At 27.3% G+C, this 18,552-nt stretch overlaps 1 protein-coding gene across 4 annotated transcripts in view; it reads right to left on the bottom strand.

Annotated features, from left to right (window-relative positions):
• Positions 1-18,552, bottom strand: part of LOC111684549 (serine-rich adhesin for platelets) — a 163,898-nt gene that overhangs the window by 126,068 nt on the left and 19,278 nt on the right. For 2 of the 4 annotated variants that reach the window (XM_046945650.1, XM_046945651.1), the window contains exon 1: positions 3,424-3,646. The exons of the other annotated variants lie outside the window; for them this stretch is intronic. The gene's annotated coding sequence lies outside the window, so the exon portion shown is untranslated. Of the gene's footprint in view, positions 1-3,423; positions 3,647-18,552 lie in introns of those variants that run through there. 4 annotated transcript variants of the gene reach the window in all.

Here is an 18,552-nt window from a genome sequence, read left to right as displayed (position 1 = left end):
TATAGTAATAACAAAAGCATTCATAAAAATGTTTACTTGTAACGGTTTTTGAAAATATTCACCGTGTATCATTTCATAAAGCGTCACAGACCTTTCTTGTTGAATGCTAGCATGCAACTAAATTGAATTGTTTTTGTTTTGTGTTGACTGAGTGCTTTTGCTGAGAAAATTCGTATTGCATGTTTATAAGTGAGAATAACACATTGCCCGCAAGGGCATGTTTGGCCGCCTATGGTTTAGATGCCTTGTGTATTTTGTGTTTTATTTCGTTTAGCGTTGTTGTTGTTGTTCTTCTTCTTTTTGTTTAGCTTTTGATGTAATAATAATGTAGTCGGGAAAAAATTTAAAATTTATAAAAGATGTTTAAAATACACCATGGTGAAGGGTATATAAGATTCGGCACAGCCAAATATAGCACTCTTACTTGTTATATATTTATCTTGCTACAATTTCAATTAAAAAAAAAATATTGTTCAAAATTTCCAATTGTTGAAATTTTTATTTGTTAAAATTTCAAATTTGTTAAAATTATTTTTTTCCTAAATTCAAAATTTGTTTAAATTTTATCTTGTTGTATTTTTTTTCTAAATTCAAAATTTGTGATAATTAAAAATTTGTTATAAATTAATTTTGTTAAAATTTTAATTTTCTTTTAAATTTTTTCTGTTAAAATTTCAAATTGTTAAAATTTTCATTTACTAAAATTTTAAATTTGTTAAAATTTACACTTGTTAACATTTAGTATCAAATTCTTGAAATTTCTAATGTATAGTTCATTTGTAAATAAATAATGCTATTGCATGCAATTTTATAAATTAATTTTAAAAACTAAAAAATTATATATTTAAAAAAACAACAGTTTTCATTTGTTTAATTTTTCATTAAATTCATTTTCTTATATAACATATTTTTACAACTAATAATTAACTAAAAATGATCAACCAATAAATTTCAATCAATAACATAAACAAAATAATAAAAATAACATATAAAACCAGTTAGAGTGCTATATTCGGCTGTGCCGAATCTTAAATACCCTCCACCAGCTACTTCTATGTTATTACTTTTCTAATTGATCAAATATTTGTAGAAAGTAGTTCTCTCATGGATCGGTCGTATTATCACCTCATACAAAAATGTAAATAGTCGCTTATATGACTGGTTTTATTTTATTTTTTATAAAATATAAATCTGAGACAAATTTGTGACATTTAATTGAAATTCAAGCAATTGCGTAAATTAATGATAATTATTATTTTTGTTGTTTGTTTTGTTATTTATTGGTTGGTAACAACATACTATATATAGTTATACTACATAATATATGCATCTATAGTCTAGTTTGCTGTCTAGTCCAACGGTTCCCAAATTACAATTGAATAAGAGATACTGTTATCTCGGAGTATGAAGTTAGGCCACATTTCATAATTCAAAAACAAGCTTATCGCAGATTTAAGTTTGTCAAATTGTAAAACAAAAGTGTTCTTGTTTGGAAGGACTAAAATAATATATTTCCGAAACAGAGGTGACTCCTTATTCGTCTTCAATACGTTAATCCAGTTAATTTTAAATATAAATATTCCATTCCGACGTGATACACAGATTTTAACTTGATTTTGTCGACCAATATTATTAAATTAACATCAGAAAATGCATAAATAGTCAAAACCATGCAGTAAAATTCACAGTACTTTCGCAAAGAGTTCAAGTCATATATTATGCGGATAAACGCATTCCGCAACAATATCGAAGAAGTTCAACTTTCTTATATTATTTTCCCGAAAAATTAGCTAACATACTCTGATAACCCGTCTGCAATCGCAAAAAATTTTTGCAACGTGACTCTTTAAGCACATGTAGACGATATTTGATGAAGAAACCTTTTCGTTACCTTAAAGAAAAGTGAACATGAAAGATCTCACGATCATAAAATTAAACATCATGTTAGCATTTCAACAATAAAGTCATTCTATCTTCAAAAACAGGCAATTGAAACTTCTCTGAAATATTAATTATTCTTAATGTACGGGAATATTTTATAGAAATGACATATCTACATCTGTTTGACCTTGGGATTTATGGACTATGACAATTTTCGGATGAAAAATTACATATTTAGAACAATAAGATATTAAAATATGTATGGGGGTCCGCGAAATTAAGTAAATTCCTTAAGGGGTCCGCGAAGTAAAAACCGGGGGAACCGCTGGTCTAGTCTATAGTCAAGCTATAGTTTAGTCTATAGTCTTGTCTATACTCTAGTTTATGGTATTATAACCTATAGTCTAGTCTATAGGTTATAATCTAGTCTATAGTTTAGTAATTAATTGAGAAATTATTTAATTACTTTATTACTCAATTTATTTAAATAATTATTTATTATATTCATGGATATAGAAATATATTAATAAACAATTCTCTATAATTTTCAATTTTATAGATATGTAATTTAATGAAAATTATTTATAATTTGGTTATTTCCGGGCTTATAGCGATTTTTTTGAAATCGCTATAAACCGTTCCAAACAACCAAGGTTTTTCGCTACATTGACTATACTAAATAGCAACAACATGACAGTAAATATCCACCATCTATCTCTTTTCCACTTGCACAAGGTATTGAAATGTAATTTCAATACATTGTGCAAGTATATCTATCTCTTTTCCACTTGCACAAGGTATTGAAATGTAATTTCCAGACATTGTGCAAATCTATCTATCTCTTTTCCACTTGTACAAGGTATTGAAATGTAATTTCAATACCTTAAGCAAGTCTATCCATCTCTTTCCACTTGTACAAGGTATTGAAATGTAATTTCAATACCTTATGCAAGTCTATCTATCTCTTTTCCACTTGCACAAGGTATTGAAATGTAATTTGTATTTTTTTTGTGGTAAAATTTTGATGAAAAACAATATTAAATGAAATTTTAGAATATATAGAATTTATTATTTAATGATATAGCTTTTTAGTAAATATAAACACATATATTTTTGGTTTGGTTGCGCATTAGCTGTTCTTGTTGTTATGTTCCTCCTTGCCTGCAAACAAAATCTTGTTTTTTTACTGTTTTATCCGTCAATTGCTTTACGAAATTATTTATTGTAATGTGAACACCGGGCAAACAAACTTTTACTATTTGTATTGAATTGTGTTTGGCTTTGTTTCTTCAAACAAAACGTCAAAATAGAAATACTCATTTTAAGCACATTAAAAAAAAAAAAAAAAAAACAGTTTCGATCTGAAAAATAACGAAAAGAAATTACATGAGCTTTGGTATTGCAATGTTTTTTTTTTAAATTAATATACTAACAAAATTAGAAATCAAATACGAGCTGGTGGTCTTACAATTTTGCCACGACTGTATTTGAGATTGCAATAACAGAGCCTATGTAAATAACAGAAATATTTATTTCACTTACTTGCAGAGATGTTGAAAAGCTTTCCAAATCGCCGCTGTTAGTTTGTAAATGAGAGGAGATGATGATCTCTGTTGTCTGCTTTTATTCCTTTATAATCTCGGATTTTTATTTTTTTGTTTCTGTTTTAGTATTTAGGTATTTTTTTCTTTTGTTCTCACTTTTCTTTTTCTTATTAAACACAATTTTTTTGAATATTTGTTTCACAGTGGCTCGCTTTCAGAAAATTTTATCAAACAAATTTTGATATTTATTTTTTTTTATTTATTTGTTTAAACTTATATTTTTTCAGTACAAAAACAATTTTTTTCATTTATTATTTTTTTTATAGTAGTAAAATTATCTCTTTTTTTTTTTATTATTTTCAAATTACCAAGCCATCCGTGATATTTTATAACTGACACCAAAAACCATTATTGTAAATTAATATATATTTTTTTTTTTTAATTTTAATGATAAATATAGATATAGATCTTTTTTTTTTATATATATAATTTTTTTTCTTTTTAGCCGTGATTTTTCAACTTATTATGTTTTTTTTTTTTTAGACTTTTTTTTTTTTTACTTTCGTTACACTGTGGTATAAATAAACACTTTTATGAGTGCAATATTTTTAAACAATCTAATTAAACTTTTAATATTTTAATTTTATGAAATCACTCACTCTTGATCAAAATTTAGATTATTTTTTCTTTTAAAAATTTAATTTGTAATAAAAATATAAAATTTATAATGACTTTTTCCTGATTTTTGGTTGTACTTTTCTCAAGTTACATGTGAAACTGGGTTTCTCGACAAAACTGCATATCAGTATACCAATATCAAAAGATTATTTTATCGAGTCAGAGAATTAGCACAGTTTCTCTCTTTTGGTGTTGATTCATAAACTTGGAGACTAATTGAGAAATGCCTCTTTATAATGTAAATGATGAAACTATTAAAAAGAGTTAGAATTTGATAAGTTCAATTTTTTTTTCTTGTAATTTTTAAATTTTATAGAATTACCTTTTCTATCGTATTCTCTAAGGGACTATAAGATAAAAACTTAACCCTTTAACTGGATATATGGTTATTAAATCTTTCGTAAATAAGATGTTTCCAAGTTTCTTATTATTTTTCCCCATAAAAGAAACTTTAAATAATAAAAAAAAAATATGTAGCCTTTTTCATCGATCTTTTCCAAAGATTGTCAGGAGAAATCAATTTATTCCTTTTCGTAATTGCAGATTTCAACTAGTTTCGATGATTTTCCTTGATGTAGAAAAATATATTTCCATCTGGGAAATTATTTAATTATTTTATAAAGAATTTCATGTAAAAAAATCGATTTTATTACCCTTTGTTGAAAAGAAATTATCTTTGGTTAGAAATACCACATTAAATTACCATATATTCAGCTTATGGATTGATATAAAGGTGTTGTAAGCTTCGTGGTCAAAATGAAAAAGAATGATGGAGTCTAATTTTTGGGAAAACTTAATTTTTTGAAAATCATGATGACTATTTTACCTTCATTTTATTGGAAATGCTTGAAGATACATGCAGGTAGCACGAATTAGGTAGCACTTTAATTCTGTGCCAAGAACTAAGCTATCACTGAACATGCTTCTTAGACCAGTTCAAATTCCGTTAATAGATTTAATTGTATCAACAATTATAAATATCTTAGAAATCCATAATTTAGTAAACTAAAATTCAGTAGAACCAAAAAAAGAAAAAAAAAAATCCAAAAACATACTAATTACAATTGCCATGAACATGATGAATATTTATGAATTATCTTCAAAAATTATTACAGTTGTTTAATAAATTTAAATTAGCCTTGTTTACAATTTCAAATAATTTGTTTACAATTTTAATTAAAGGATGCATTTTCAATAATCTGGATTTTTCGGATTGGTTGTTATCATTTAACTTTGTTTTTAGGTTTAAATACATAATATGAAATAAGAATAGCTGAAATTAATAATGAACTAGAACTGAACTATAAATGTTTCTCTACTATTAAATTCTAAATTACCTGAGGATACTCTTTAATAATATCTTTAAACTTTTCCTCGGTTGTTACAACAAACTACTTATGCCTTGTTGTTCTGAGACAAAAACCAAAAAAAATATATTAAAAATCAAATGTGTGTTTACATATTACAATTTGTTAATTAAATTCATCTGAGTGATAAAATATTTGCGGTTGGTGACTCCTTGTAAAACTATCGGTTAAATAAGGTATGATTGTATAATAAAGGCCATAAAATGGATTTTTTTAAATAACACAAAAATGAAATATTCCAAGTTTATGCTAATAATCATAAACACCAATAGGGAAGTTTTATGTATTTTTTTTTACTTTTGTACATATATATTTATAACTATTATACCCAGAATGCTCCGCTTTGATTAATATTGTAGTATAACACTAAAGTAAGGAAAATCTCTCTTTTATAAATTCTCATTTAATAATATTTAATATTTAATAATATGTAATTTTTTCGTTTCCCAACTGAAGAAACTCCAAAACGTGCCATTTAAAGAAAAAAACGAGAGATCTGCATGTTCAATATTATTGTACCTTTTGAGGAACGAAAAAGTTCTCAATTAAAGAAACTTATTCAATGTTTAAAAACGTACATATGTATATGTTTTAGGATGGAAATATAGTTTACTTGTATATCTTACTTATGTATATCAGTTTGCTTTTTCATATATTTTTCAGGAAAATCCATAGTTGTGGTAACCATATTTATGATAAAATTATGATTGGGTACACTGTAAACATATTACAGTATTGAGCTATTTTAAAATATCATATTATGATTCAATACAGCTTTGTGATCATAATTACATTTAAAACAACTATAAAAGTATAGTCGAGCATATCCAACCATATGATAACCTACACCAGTCGGAATGTTAAAAATGTGGATTATTAGAGAAAATATAGCATTTGATTTGTTTATTAACTTTGTTCTAAAATATTTTTTTAACTTCGACAAAAGATATTTTTTTTTAAGAGGTCTAATAGAGGAGTATGGGTAAATATGGCCTATCATTATGAATATTGGTAGAGGAAATTACGTCTACTTTAAAGTTATATATTTTGACCTCAAATCATTTTCTTAAGTTGATTTCGGATGGGAGCTAGGGTCAAATAAGTCCGATTATTACGAAAATCGATAGTATCATTTAAAGTTCTATAAGAATAAATTTTGTCGACTTCTGTTGACATACTAGAACATTTAACGTAATTATGAGTCTAAAGGCCCTTTGCGGGAGGTACAGAAGCTTTTCAAAAAAATGAACTGATTTTAAACATTTTTTATAAGCTTCATCCTTCGTCCAAAATTTCATCCAATTATCTCGAAAATGAATGTGTGTTTGTTTTTATGTTTATATGTTTGTATGTTTGAACGTTATAGACTACTAAACAGCTGAACCGATTTTCAGGAATACAGCGTATTCCTCTATGTCTGAAATAGGTAATAGGCTACTTTCTATTTTGAAATTTTAAGTTGGCGAGGAGCCACGCCCATATTAAGAAAATATAAAATCCGTATATTTGAGATAATATAACAGTTAGAGTCTTAAAATTTTGTTAGAGCCACATTAGTGCCAATGTGATTATTTCGGATAAAAAGTGGGCGGTCTAGCGTTAGAGGTCGTGGCACCTCCCATATAAATTAAATACAAAAATTTCTTAATCTTGGAAAGTATTACACGAATAACTTTAACCTTCATATAAACATCTTGGGTAATAAATTGGCGGTCTACCCTTGAGGGGAGCGGCACCTCCCCTACTAATTAAATACAAAAATTCGTTTTTCTTGACATAATATAACAGTTAGAGTCGTCAAATTTTGTAGGAGCCACTTTAGTGTATATATGATTATTTATGCTAAAAATTAAATTAAATACAAAAATTCGTTTATCTTGGAAACTAGTACAGTTAGAATCTCAAAATATTGCACGAATAGTTTTAACATCTATATAAATATTTTGGGTATTAAATTGGCAGACTATCCATGAGGGGGCGGCACCTCCCATATTAATTAAATACAAAAATTGTTTATCTGTGAAACTAATACAACTAAATTCTTAAAATTTTGCATGAAGAACTTTAATATTTATCTGAAAATTTTTAAGAAAAAAGAGCGGACTTTCATCTGGGAAGCTCCAACATGAATAAAATAGAAAAATTCGTATATCTTAGAGCTAGAATCTTTAAATTTTACTTGAAGAATTTTGAAATTCATCTGAACATTTAGAGTATAACGAGAGAACTTTTATTCATATGGGATATCCGCCATATGAATAAAATACAAAATATTGTTTATCTAGAAAAATATAGAACAAGATTCATCAAACTTTAAGAGCTAGAATCTTCAAATTTTATAGTAACCTTTAACGGGGCCTTGGCACCATATATATACAAAAATATAAAATTTCGTATATTTTGAAAACTGTTAGATAATTTAAATTTTTCATAGATAGAAGTTGGCGAACTTGCAATAATTTGCATGACATCTCTTATATGTAACATATTGTCAATCTGGAAAACTATTGTGGTTAGAATTTTCAAAATCGTTAAGTGGGTTTTTTATTTATACTAGAGAGTAAAACAAAAAATATTTAATATCCCAAGGCATTAGAATAAGAATTATTTTTTTAAGAATAAAGGTATATATTAAATTTTGGCTAGTAAGAAATAAATAAACCATTAATGTATTATTTGAAAATTTAAATAATTTTTTTTTTTTAAATTTAAATATACTGTCATCAAGAGAAATTATAATAAACATTTAAAAAAATTTTATAATTTAGTAACTAAATAAATAATTTTTTGATTATTATGTATTTAATTTTGATTGGGGTAGCGAAGCGCACCGTGTATTAGTTAGTAACATATAAATGTAATGGTTATTTTTAATATATAATTATAATTAATATAATATGATTGTATTGTTATTATTATTTAATTTTTGTAAAATTTATTATGTTTCAAATTTATAATTGACATGTTTATGATAACAATATTTTATTATAGTGAACATAATATAGTTGTAGTAACCTATGCCGTAAAGTTAATAATATGTATTTACAAATAACCATATTATTGCTTGTATAGTACTACGTTTAATAAACTGTAATTTTTTGTAATAGTTAAGTTATACAGTAAATAAGCGATATTTATTTTAAACATGGTTTCGTTTAAAAATAATTTAATTTCTGCGTACAAATATATAAAAGGACATACGAGAAAATACCAAAATACACAGTTATACTTATGTACATATAAGTATGTGAAACCGTATTATAACCCTGCAGTTTGCAGTGCCTATCAATTATCATAAATTATATATATGATTTACAGAATTGGTGTTTATATTAGGAGGACTAATCTCTTCTTGATTACAAAAGGACCATTGACTATGCAATGGATAGCTTAGGGATATTGCATAACCTTGGGATTAGTCAGTGACGATGGATTATAGTATTCAACTTACTACAAAGAACTGAAATGTTTAGACTTTATATATAAAAAACCACTTTTAGAATATACCTTTCTTGAATGTCAAATATCTGATGTGTGCGTAATTGCGGCAATATAGTAAACTGAAAACTTTTTGAAATTTGTAACTTAAGAATCTTATGGCAACGACTTGAATATTTGCTTGAGTGCACTTTTTATGGATGAATAGTTGTACTAACTATTCGTTTGAATAAGTATGAGGTGCATTTACATTATAAATAAAAGCCACATGTTGTATTTAGGGAATCGAGAAAATCTAATGGAGCTATAATTTGTGTTTAACATTTGCAAAATTTAAACTAGAGATATATACATTTTTAGAAAGAAAATTGGGGCCAAAACTATAGAGACTAGAAAAAGATTATTAAAAATGCGAGTTGAAAATAGTAAGGAATTCATTTGATATATGTATTTTTAAGTGACAAAACAGCATCTGAAATAAGATGATTTTTTTATGAAATGTCTTTAATCAATTGATTAAATGTAAAATTTACAAGACCCATTATTTAGACGTTTCTGTGTTTCCTTACATTGAAAAGGACTAAAAGAAATTGTTTCTACAAAATGATATATATAATTTGAACTGGAAATTATGTTAAGTTGACCGATTTAAACCTAGTTCAAAGAATTAACAAATAATAGATATTAAATAAATTATTCAGATTAAATTTATTAGAGTTTGGGAAAAAAAGTTCACATGACTGTCAACGCAACCAAAACACCTACACAAAAAGTCAATAATTTTATTGAATATCCCAAAGAAAATTTACAAGTTCAAGAAATATATGAGTTTAAGTTCACAAATACAAAGTTTGCTAAAATAGCCAAAGGGAATAATTTCAATGAAATGTTAGTATGTGAAGTTTATGGTCAACAAAATTAGGTGTTGACGTATAAGTTTGAGAGTATTCCCTTTTTTGGATACTCTATAGAAATCTAAAAAAGTTAATTTTTTGTTAACACTTATATTCAAATACAATTTTCCTCAAAAAATCCTTTTTCCAGATGCCACATAAATTTATTCCTGTTATACTGAGTAAACTAGTAATAAGAGATACAAACGTATATACATAAATATGTAGATGTAAAGGTATATTGAAACATATTCTGTATATAAATTTCATATGTATGAAAAAGTTTAGTTTCTCCCTTTTTTCAAGCAAGATAATATTAAAGCTTTATAGAGATAATATTTTGTAGGCTACCAATGAATATAACATGTTGTTGTTTTTATAGTTTTTTTTTCCTACTTTTACAAACAAATCGTAAACTAAAACTTTCAAAACTTTTCCGGCAGCATTAAAATTAATGTAACGTTATTTCGAAATGTTTTTCAACTACCTCTTCCATATTCTATATACATACGTACTATGTACAAATAAAAGGTATAGTTTTATTATAAAGATTTTTTTTTGGAATAAGGCCAAGATTTTTTCTTTTTATTTTCGGGCAAAATGAGTATTATGACACACTTAAAAGAAATTTCCCTAAAAACTATACTTGTTATGTATCTGTAAAATGTACTAGAAAAATATTTTTAGAGTTCTTTCATGGTTTTTCAAATGAAAGGCTCTTCTGTCAGTTACAATTTCTATAACCCCATTAAAAAATACGAAAAGTTTAAAACAAATATTAAATTTTTATCTTAAAACTAACAAGCGAGTAAAAATGTTAATAAATGAGCAACTATTCGTACTATACAGAGCATTATGGCCAGTGGCATAATGTAGAAAACAAGTGAATAAAATGAATGAATATTATGGAATATAATCACCTATAAAATGTACCAACTCAAAGGAGGAGGAGGAGGAGTACAAGTATGTTGGAAAATGTATGAATTTTATATCTATTTATGTACATTTACTCGTATCTATACATATAATCATGACCTTTCAGTTAAATGTTGCTCTTTTTGTTGCTAGTAAAATCCCTAAAGGTTAATGTAATGTAGTGTAAAATTGTGTTTATACCCTACATCACTTTAGTGGTTTGTGCTGATATCTGTAACGCACAATAATATTGGTCCTATATCTTTATACCAATCGACTGAGAATCATTTTCTGAGTTGATTAAGTATGGCTTAAAAAATGTTAAAAACATATAACAACACTGTTGTTGTAACAGGTTGTCTGTAACTGAATGTTCATCCCTGGGGAAAAACTTCCGGTTAATACAGCTGTTGCTGAGTTGACAATCTTTGGCCGATTGAGAATCGGGTCTTTCCAGAGCGAAGATCCAATTGCCGTGGTAACGTAACAACACTGTAGTGGGAATCCCCCCGGGGGCATGTTACCTTGGCGAGACCACCGCCTTGGTGTTATTGCATTACCGGGGTATAAAAAGGTGGCCAATACCTCCAATCTGACTGGGATTGAAAAATTGGTTACAGTCTACTACTTGGTTCCTTCGGGATCCACGTAGTAGCTGTGGTTTAAACCCAAATACGCGGGGAGAATAAGTGGCGGTTAAAAGACTGATGCATGATAATAGTCAATATTTCGGGCACACACACCCACCCATCTACCTAATGAATGTGTCGTATGTTTTTTATACCCTTCACCTTCGTGAGAAGGGTATATATAAGTTTGTCATTCCGTTTGTAATTTCTATAATATAATTTTCCGACCCTATAAAGTATATATATTCTGGATCCTTATAGGTAGCGGAGATGATTAAGCCATGTCCGTCTGTCCGTCTGTCTGTCTGTCTGTATGTTTGTTGAAATCAGTTTTTAGAAGACCCCAGATATCTGCGAGATCCGAATCTTCCATAATTCTATCAGACATACAACCGGCAAGAACGCTATTTAAAATCAGCAAAATCGGTCCATAAATAACGGAGATATGAGCAAAAAACCGAGACAACCTCTGAAAATTTCATATAAAATTTAGATTTTTTATTCATGCTCAGACAGAAACTGCAAAAAACAAAAACAAAATACATAACAATACGGTAAATATTGTTATTGTAATTTGTTTATAAAAGCAAAGCAGAGCAAGAGCAGCAGAGCAAGAGTAGCAGAGCGAGAGCAGCACTAATGTTTTGTTATTGGCTAGAAATATGAAATTAAGTATGTAGAGCCTGGATTAAGTGAGAACCTATAAAAGGGGACTTTCTGGTACTTTTTCGATCTTCAAAAGGTATTTTTTGAAATTTCTATAATATTGAACCTAGAAACATGAAATTAAGTATGCATGGCCCGGATTAAGTGAGGACCCAAACAAGGGGAGTTTTTGGTACTTTTTCGTTTTTCAAAAGGTACTTTTTGCAATTTCTACAATATTGAACCTAGAAACATGTAATTAAGTATGTATGGCCCGGATTAAGTGAGGACCCATAAAAGGGGACTTTTTCGTTGTTCAAAGGTACTTTTTGCAATTTCTACATTATTGAACCTAGAAACATTTAATTAAGTATGTATGGCACGGATTAAGTGAGGACCCATAAAAGGGGACTTTTTGGTACTTTTTCGTTCTTTAAAAGGTACTTTTTGCAATTTCTACAATATTGAACCTAGAAACATGTAATTAAGTATGTATGGCCCGGATAAAGTGAGGACCCATACAAGGGGACTTTTTGGTACTTTTTCGTTTTTCAAAAGGTACTTTTTGCAATTTCTACAATATTGAACCTAGAAACATGTAATTAAGTATGTATGGCCCGGATTAAGTGAGGACCCATAAAAGGGGACTTTTTGTTATTTTTCGTTGTTCCAAAGGTACTTTTTGCAATTTCTACAATATTGAACCTAGAAACATGTAATTAAGTATGTATGGCCCGGATTAAGTGAGGACCCATACAAGGGGACTTTTTGGTACTTTTTCGTTTTTCAAAAGGTACTTTTTGCAATTTCTATGATATTAAACCTAGAAACATGTAATTATGTATGTATGGCCGGATTAAGTAAGGACCCATAAAAGGGGACTTTTTGGTACTTTTTCGTTTTTTCAAAAGGTACTTTTTGCAATTTCTACGATATTAAACCTAGAAACATGTAATTAAGTATGTATGGCCAGGATTAAGTGAGGACCCATGAAAGGGTACTTTTTGGTACTTTTTCATTCTTCAAAAGGTACTTTTTGAAATTTCTATAATATTGAACCTAGAAACATGTTATTAAGTTCGTATATCCCGGATTAAGTGAGAACAAGTAAAAGGGGACTTCTTGGTACTTTTTCGTTCTTCAAAAGGTACTTTTTACAATTTCTACAATATTGAACCTAGGAACATGTAATTAAGTTTGTATGGCCCGGATTAACTGAGGACCCATAGATGGGGACTTTTTGGTACTTTTTCGTTCTTCAAAAGGTACAAAAGGCTTTAAACACATCATGGTGAAGGGTATATAAGATTCGGCACAGCCGAATATAGAACTCTTACTTGTCTCTTATGAATGTGTCGTATAAATGAGATGTGTGCTGGGTTGAATGATGGTATCATATACATTTGATACCATTGAATTTTCCTTCCTTGTCCAGATATGTTCAGGGTTTACTCTGTTCATATCAGAATTACCACAGTATGTCCCTGTGAGTAAGAACAATGTCTACGGCTTACTGATGATCGTACTTCGGTCTACCGGTTACGTCTCTAGGTGCTGTTACCGAATCAACAGAGGCCATCCAATAGTCAAAAGATTAGATAGCTCGAGTACTCCATCAAAGTACATGTGTATGGACCGGTCAGATCCAATGTACAAAAATTGCCTCCGGCGTTCTTCATTGAAGAGCAGAGGGGCGATGGTAGACCGTTCTCAATTCTACCCAGTGGTTGAAAAAACCACTGTGGGATAAGGCCGTCAAGGCAGGTGCTCACGTTAAACTGTCGACATTCCGGTAGTGGGAATCTATGGCCCAAATTTCCAAAAGAAAAAGGGTTTCTTATAAGATCTTAATTTTAGTCATCATTTTATCAATCAACCAATAATTTGAATCATTTTTTGAAGTGAATCCAATAAGCAGTGTTACTTGTGTATGCCCAAATGTGAACTGATCCCTATTAAATTATTTACAAATATTTAATATAAAAATGCTTATGTAATTATCAGAGGTGAAGACTATTTCTGAAGAGAAAAATGAGAATACTGCAATGAGGACACTGCAACAGGTATCAGATAAGAAACGGAAAAATTCCAATATTATAAAAATATAAAAATGTAAGAATTTACTTATAAGGAACTTTGAAGAACGAAAACGTATCACGGAGAATTATTTTTTAAGTTTTTAATAACTTCAGGCTTAATTTCATGATTCAGGATTCAATATTATAGAAATTTCAGTGGAAGAAAAAAATTATCAAAATGTTTCCTGGTGAAAATTTTCAAAAAGTACCCTATTGTATATTCATATTTTCTCAGGAATTTGGGATAATGAATGTATTCCAAGTTTTTAAAATTGTATCGAAATTGTATTGTTTGCAATTGTTTAAAATTTAAGTTCTCTTTGGTACATCTTTTCTTCCAAATTGACGTAACAGAAATTTTGTACTAAAGAATTGTATTCATATTTTAGTGGATATATTTATAAAGGGGCCAAACTCCGATCCAAATTTTTGCTTTAAGTTTTATGCATTTAATCCTTCAATTATAAAAATATATCGTAAAATTACTTAAATAGATTTTGTTATTCTATAAATTATTTTTTTTAGATTTCAGCGCTTACAAGAACTCTTGTCAATACAATAACGATCTACTCAGCCAAAATAAACATAATTAATATAATATTTAATTTTTAGTGTAACAATTACAAATATGGATGTTTGTAGTTATTTATGTAAATAACTATTTAGTTTTTGATTTTATATACATATTATTTTTCCCTTAAATTAAAAATTTTAAATCTAATAAATGTATGCAAATTTTAATGTAATAAAAGTTATTTACATATATTTTTTCAGTAAGTTATTGTATAATCTTCCAATTAACATTTTTATATACGAAACGGTATATTTTTGCACATTTTCATGAAAAGGAGAAAGAGACTAACAAACGAAAAAACAATAAAAATGTTTAAAATTAAAATATTTATGTTGCATGTAATTGTTGTATTTATGTGGAATTTATGCGTTGCTGTTGGTTTAAATATAATATTATTTAAAAATTATAATGTACATATATCTATGTCATAAAAGTAGGACCTAAGAAAAGCGAAAAACTAAATAAAATTTATATCACTTTTAAAATGCTTCTAAATATCTGACTTTATAATAATATAAAATTTACTAAAAATTAATTATATAAAATTTAAATAAGTTATTTATCAAAATTTATGACAAAATGACCGATGACAAAATGATTGAAATGAATAGAGATTAACTTTCCAGTTTATTAACCATGAAAATAAAAATAATTCTACTGGCGCACTTTTTCACATAAATAATATTAAAAAAAAAGTTTTTTTTTATCTAATTGCATCATTTAACATAATGACAATTGACTTCAGTTAATGGCAAAATACTACAATAATGGTATTGTTATTTTTTTATTAATAAAGAAAATAAAACACTGAAAAAATCCGTAATTAAATTTAAACAAGTCAGCGACAAATATAGCGATTTTATTAATTAATCCTTTTATACTAATTACACTTTGTTAAGGGTTGGGCAATCGAGGTTTTATTTTGTAAACAAATGAAGTTTTTTTTCTCTGGTAATGAATTCATGATTCATGATTTTAACAAAGTCTCTTGAAATTCGAAAGCTGTTGATACTTTTATATTTTCTAAATCTACGGCTTAAGTAAAAGTAGAACTGCAGTAGATTCTCCATCCCTGCTGCTTTATATGAATTATATCACAGCACATTCATAAATAAACCACAATTTTTTTTTAAATACGTTAACAAATTTATTGTGTAAAAGTATTTATTTTTTTATTTAATTGCTGCGAAAATAATGAATTAGCATAACTGTAATTTTAAAATTCATTTTACTTAACATATTAATTAATTGGAAAAAATTTCGTTACCATCCACTACCACAATGGGATAGTAAAGCATTGTCATTCCGTATCTAACACAAATAAAATTGTATATGATACCCAACAAAGATACAGTTCTCTATGAGTCGATTTAGCAGATATTTTATTGGCAACAAAAGCTTGGGTGTGATTATGTCTAAAAATGGTTCAGAATTTTGTCATCTGTTTGTTATTCCGCATGTAACCTTAATAAAGTCATTAGATTTTCTTCTAAAATACGCTTACTTTAAAAATTTGAAAAAGTAATATTTGCAACGTATAAATAAAAATTTCTGACAATCTAAAGTATCACTTAGATCGGTCCGTAATTGGTCATTCGTTTCTTATTTGGTCCACTTCCGAAAATAACTTATAACTAACAATAAAAACTTTGAGTATGATTATGACTTAAAGTGATCCTGAATTTTATTTTGTCATCAGTTTGATCCAACTGCTTTTCATGAATTTCTTTGTCAATTAAGCTACATATGTACGTCTGTCTGTCAGTCCGTCTGTCTTTCTTTTTAAAATACACTTAGGCAAAAACTAAGCAAAAGTAATAATAAGTAACTTATGAGTAAAAATTTCAGACTATCTCGAATGCTAATAAATCATAAGCCCATTTGTTAAAAATTAAGTACAGTTATTGATAAAAATGCTAAACCTATTTGTGTTGAATTTTATTAAATATCATTATTTGCCCATATAAGTGATGGGAGCTATGACCAATTATTAACATACGTTTGCGTTATGATTTCTATTCATATTGAATTTATAGATATAAAATTTTGAGTTGATATATATATATTATAATATATATATAATATTTATTTATATATATATATATATAATATTATAATATATATATATATATATATTATATATATATATATTATATATATATATATATATATATATATATATATATATATTATATATATATATATATATATATTATATATATATATATATATATATATATATATATTTGAGGAAGTTATTAACGATAAAGCCATTTCCGGAAACATATATCTTTGATCGGTCTCAGATGAATGTTTCTTGGTGTTTCATGGAATGAGTGTGAAGGGTATAAAAAGGAAGTTTATCTCTTTTGGATCTCTTATCTAGTTTGGTAGACCGAAGGGGTGGATTAGATTCCCACATTATGCACTTGTTAAGCAGCGCACAACAGGCCAGATAGAGGCCTAGGTGTCCGGGAAACAGTCTTTTTAAGAATTTTAAAAAGGAATACATCTAAATCGATGCGTATTAATATACTGAATACGAGAGTATTAAAAAAGTACTTTTTACTAATGGTCCTTAGTTCCCTATCAGCGATTGAAAATGAATGAACTCAGAGTAATTTTCGAAAAATGAAATATTTTAGATTTTTTCGAAATGGGTCTTAAAAATTCCGTAATTTTGCGATTAAGGGAAAAATAGTTTTGAAACTTTTTTAGAGTATTTTTGGTTCACACAAAAAAAATTTTAGTAAATTTTTCGCATTTAATCAAAATAGGGGTCAAAAATTTTTAGTTTATGTTAAAAATTGGTTTGGCATTTGGTTTGGTCCATTTTAGAATTTTTTAGATTATTTTGAAATTTATATACCCCACAAGTCGTTTTGTGTAATAGGAATAGTCTAAAAAATTTTGTATTTATTTTTCCCGCGATTAGCTCACAATTACGGAATTTCTGAGACCCATTATTTGCAGCATATTTTTCTGAGCTCAATATTTTTAATAGCAGTTATAGAACTGAGTGCTCTAAAAAAAATGTTTTTTATTTTTTTCGTATTAAGTACATTAATACGCATCGTTTGTGTGGTATTCCTTCAAAAAAGTGCTCCTCAGGAAAAAACGTAAATATAAAACTTTTTTATCATCTCACTATGCAACTTTCTACATTGCACCCCACTACGTATGAGTAAAACTTAAATTTTTCACTACAATTTAATATAAATTATACGCACTGTCATACATATATTATGCGTAAAAAGTTTGTTGCTAAAACAAAACCCAAACTATTGTTGTAGTAAATCTTATGATTTTATGTGGAAAATAGGGAAAAAAGTTTTTTAATTATAAGACAAAAAAACGTAAACTTTTAATTTAATATTTATATTGTAAATGTGCTAATTATAAAAAAACCGAGTAAAGTAAACACTTGTATGCGCATACACAAACATTTCCATCAAATATAATTATTTATATTTATTTACAAGTATAAATATTAAATTAATGCACATTGTATGGGTTTTCGTTTTATTTAATTTTCATTTATTTACATACATTTCATTGTCGTAAATTTTGAAACAATGCATTGTGTACATACACACATACATATATTGATCATTATGAAATATTATCGAAAAATTTATATTTATTACAATGAGTGCTTGCGTTTGAGTAAACACAAATTGACAAGTGTATGTACTTGTGCATTTCGCTTTTGTCATTTATTGATATTCAGTATCAATTTATATTTAATCATCATTTTTTTTCATAAATAATTGATAACGCAGTATTTACAGTATTTACCATGTTCATTAAATATTAATCCTATTAATAAATATAATTTTTTTATAAAAACATACAAATTGCTGATTTATGTTAAAATATTATATTAAACAAGGAAATTGTAAAAAATATT

Source organism: Lucilia cuprina, chromosome 3 (genome assembly GCF_022045245.1).
Source record: "Lucilia cuprina isolate Lc7/37 chromosome 3, ASM2204524v1, whole genome shotgun sequence".
NCBI lineage: Eukaryota > Metazoa > Arthropoda > Insecta > Diptera > Calliphoridae > Lucilia > Lucilia cuprina.
The sequence above is the reverse complement of the archived record's forward strand: the minus strand, read 5'-3'. Positions and strand labels throughout refer to the sequence as shown.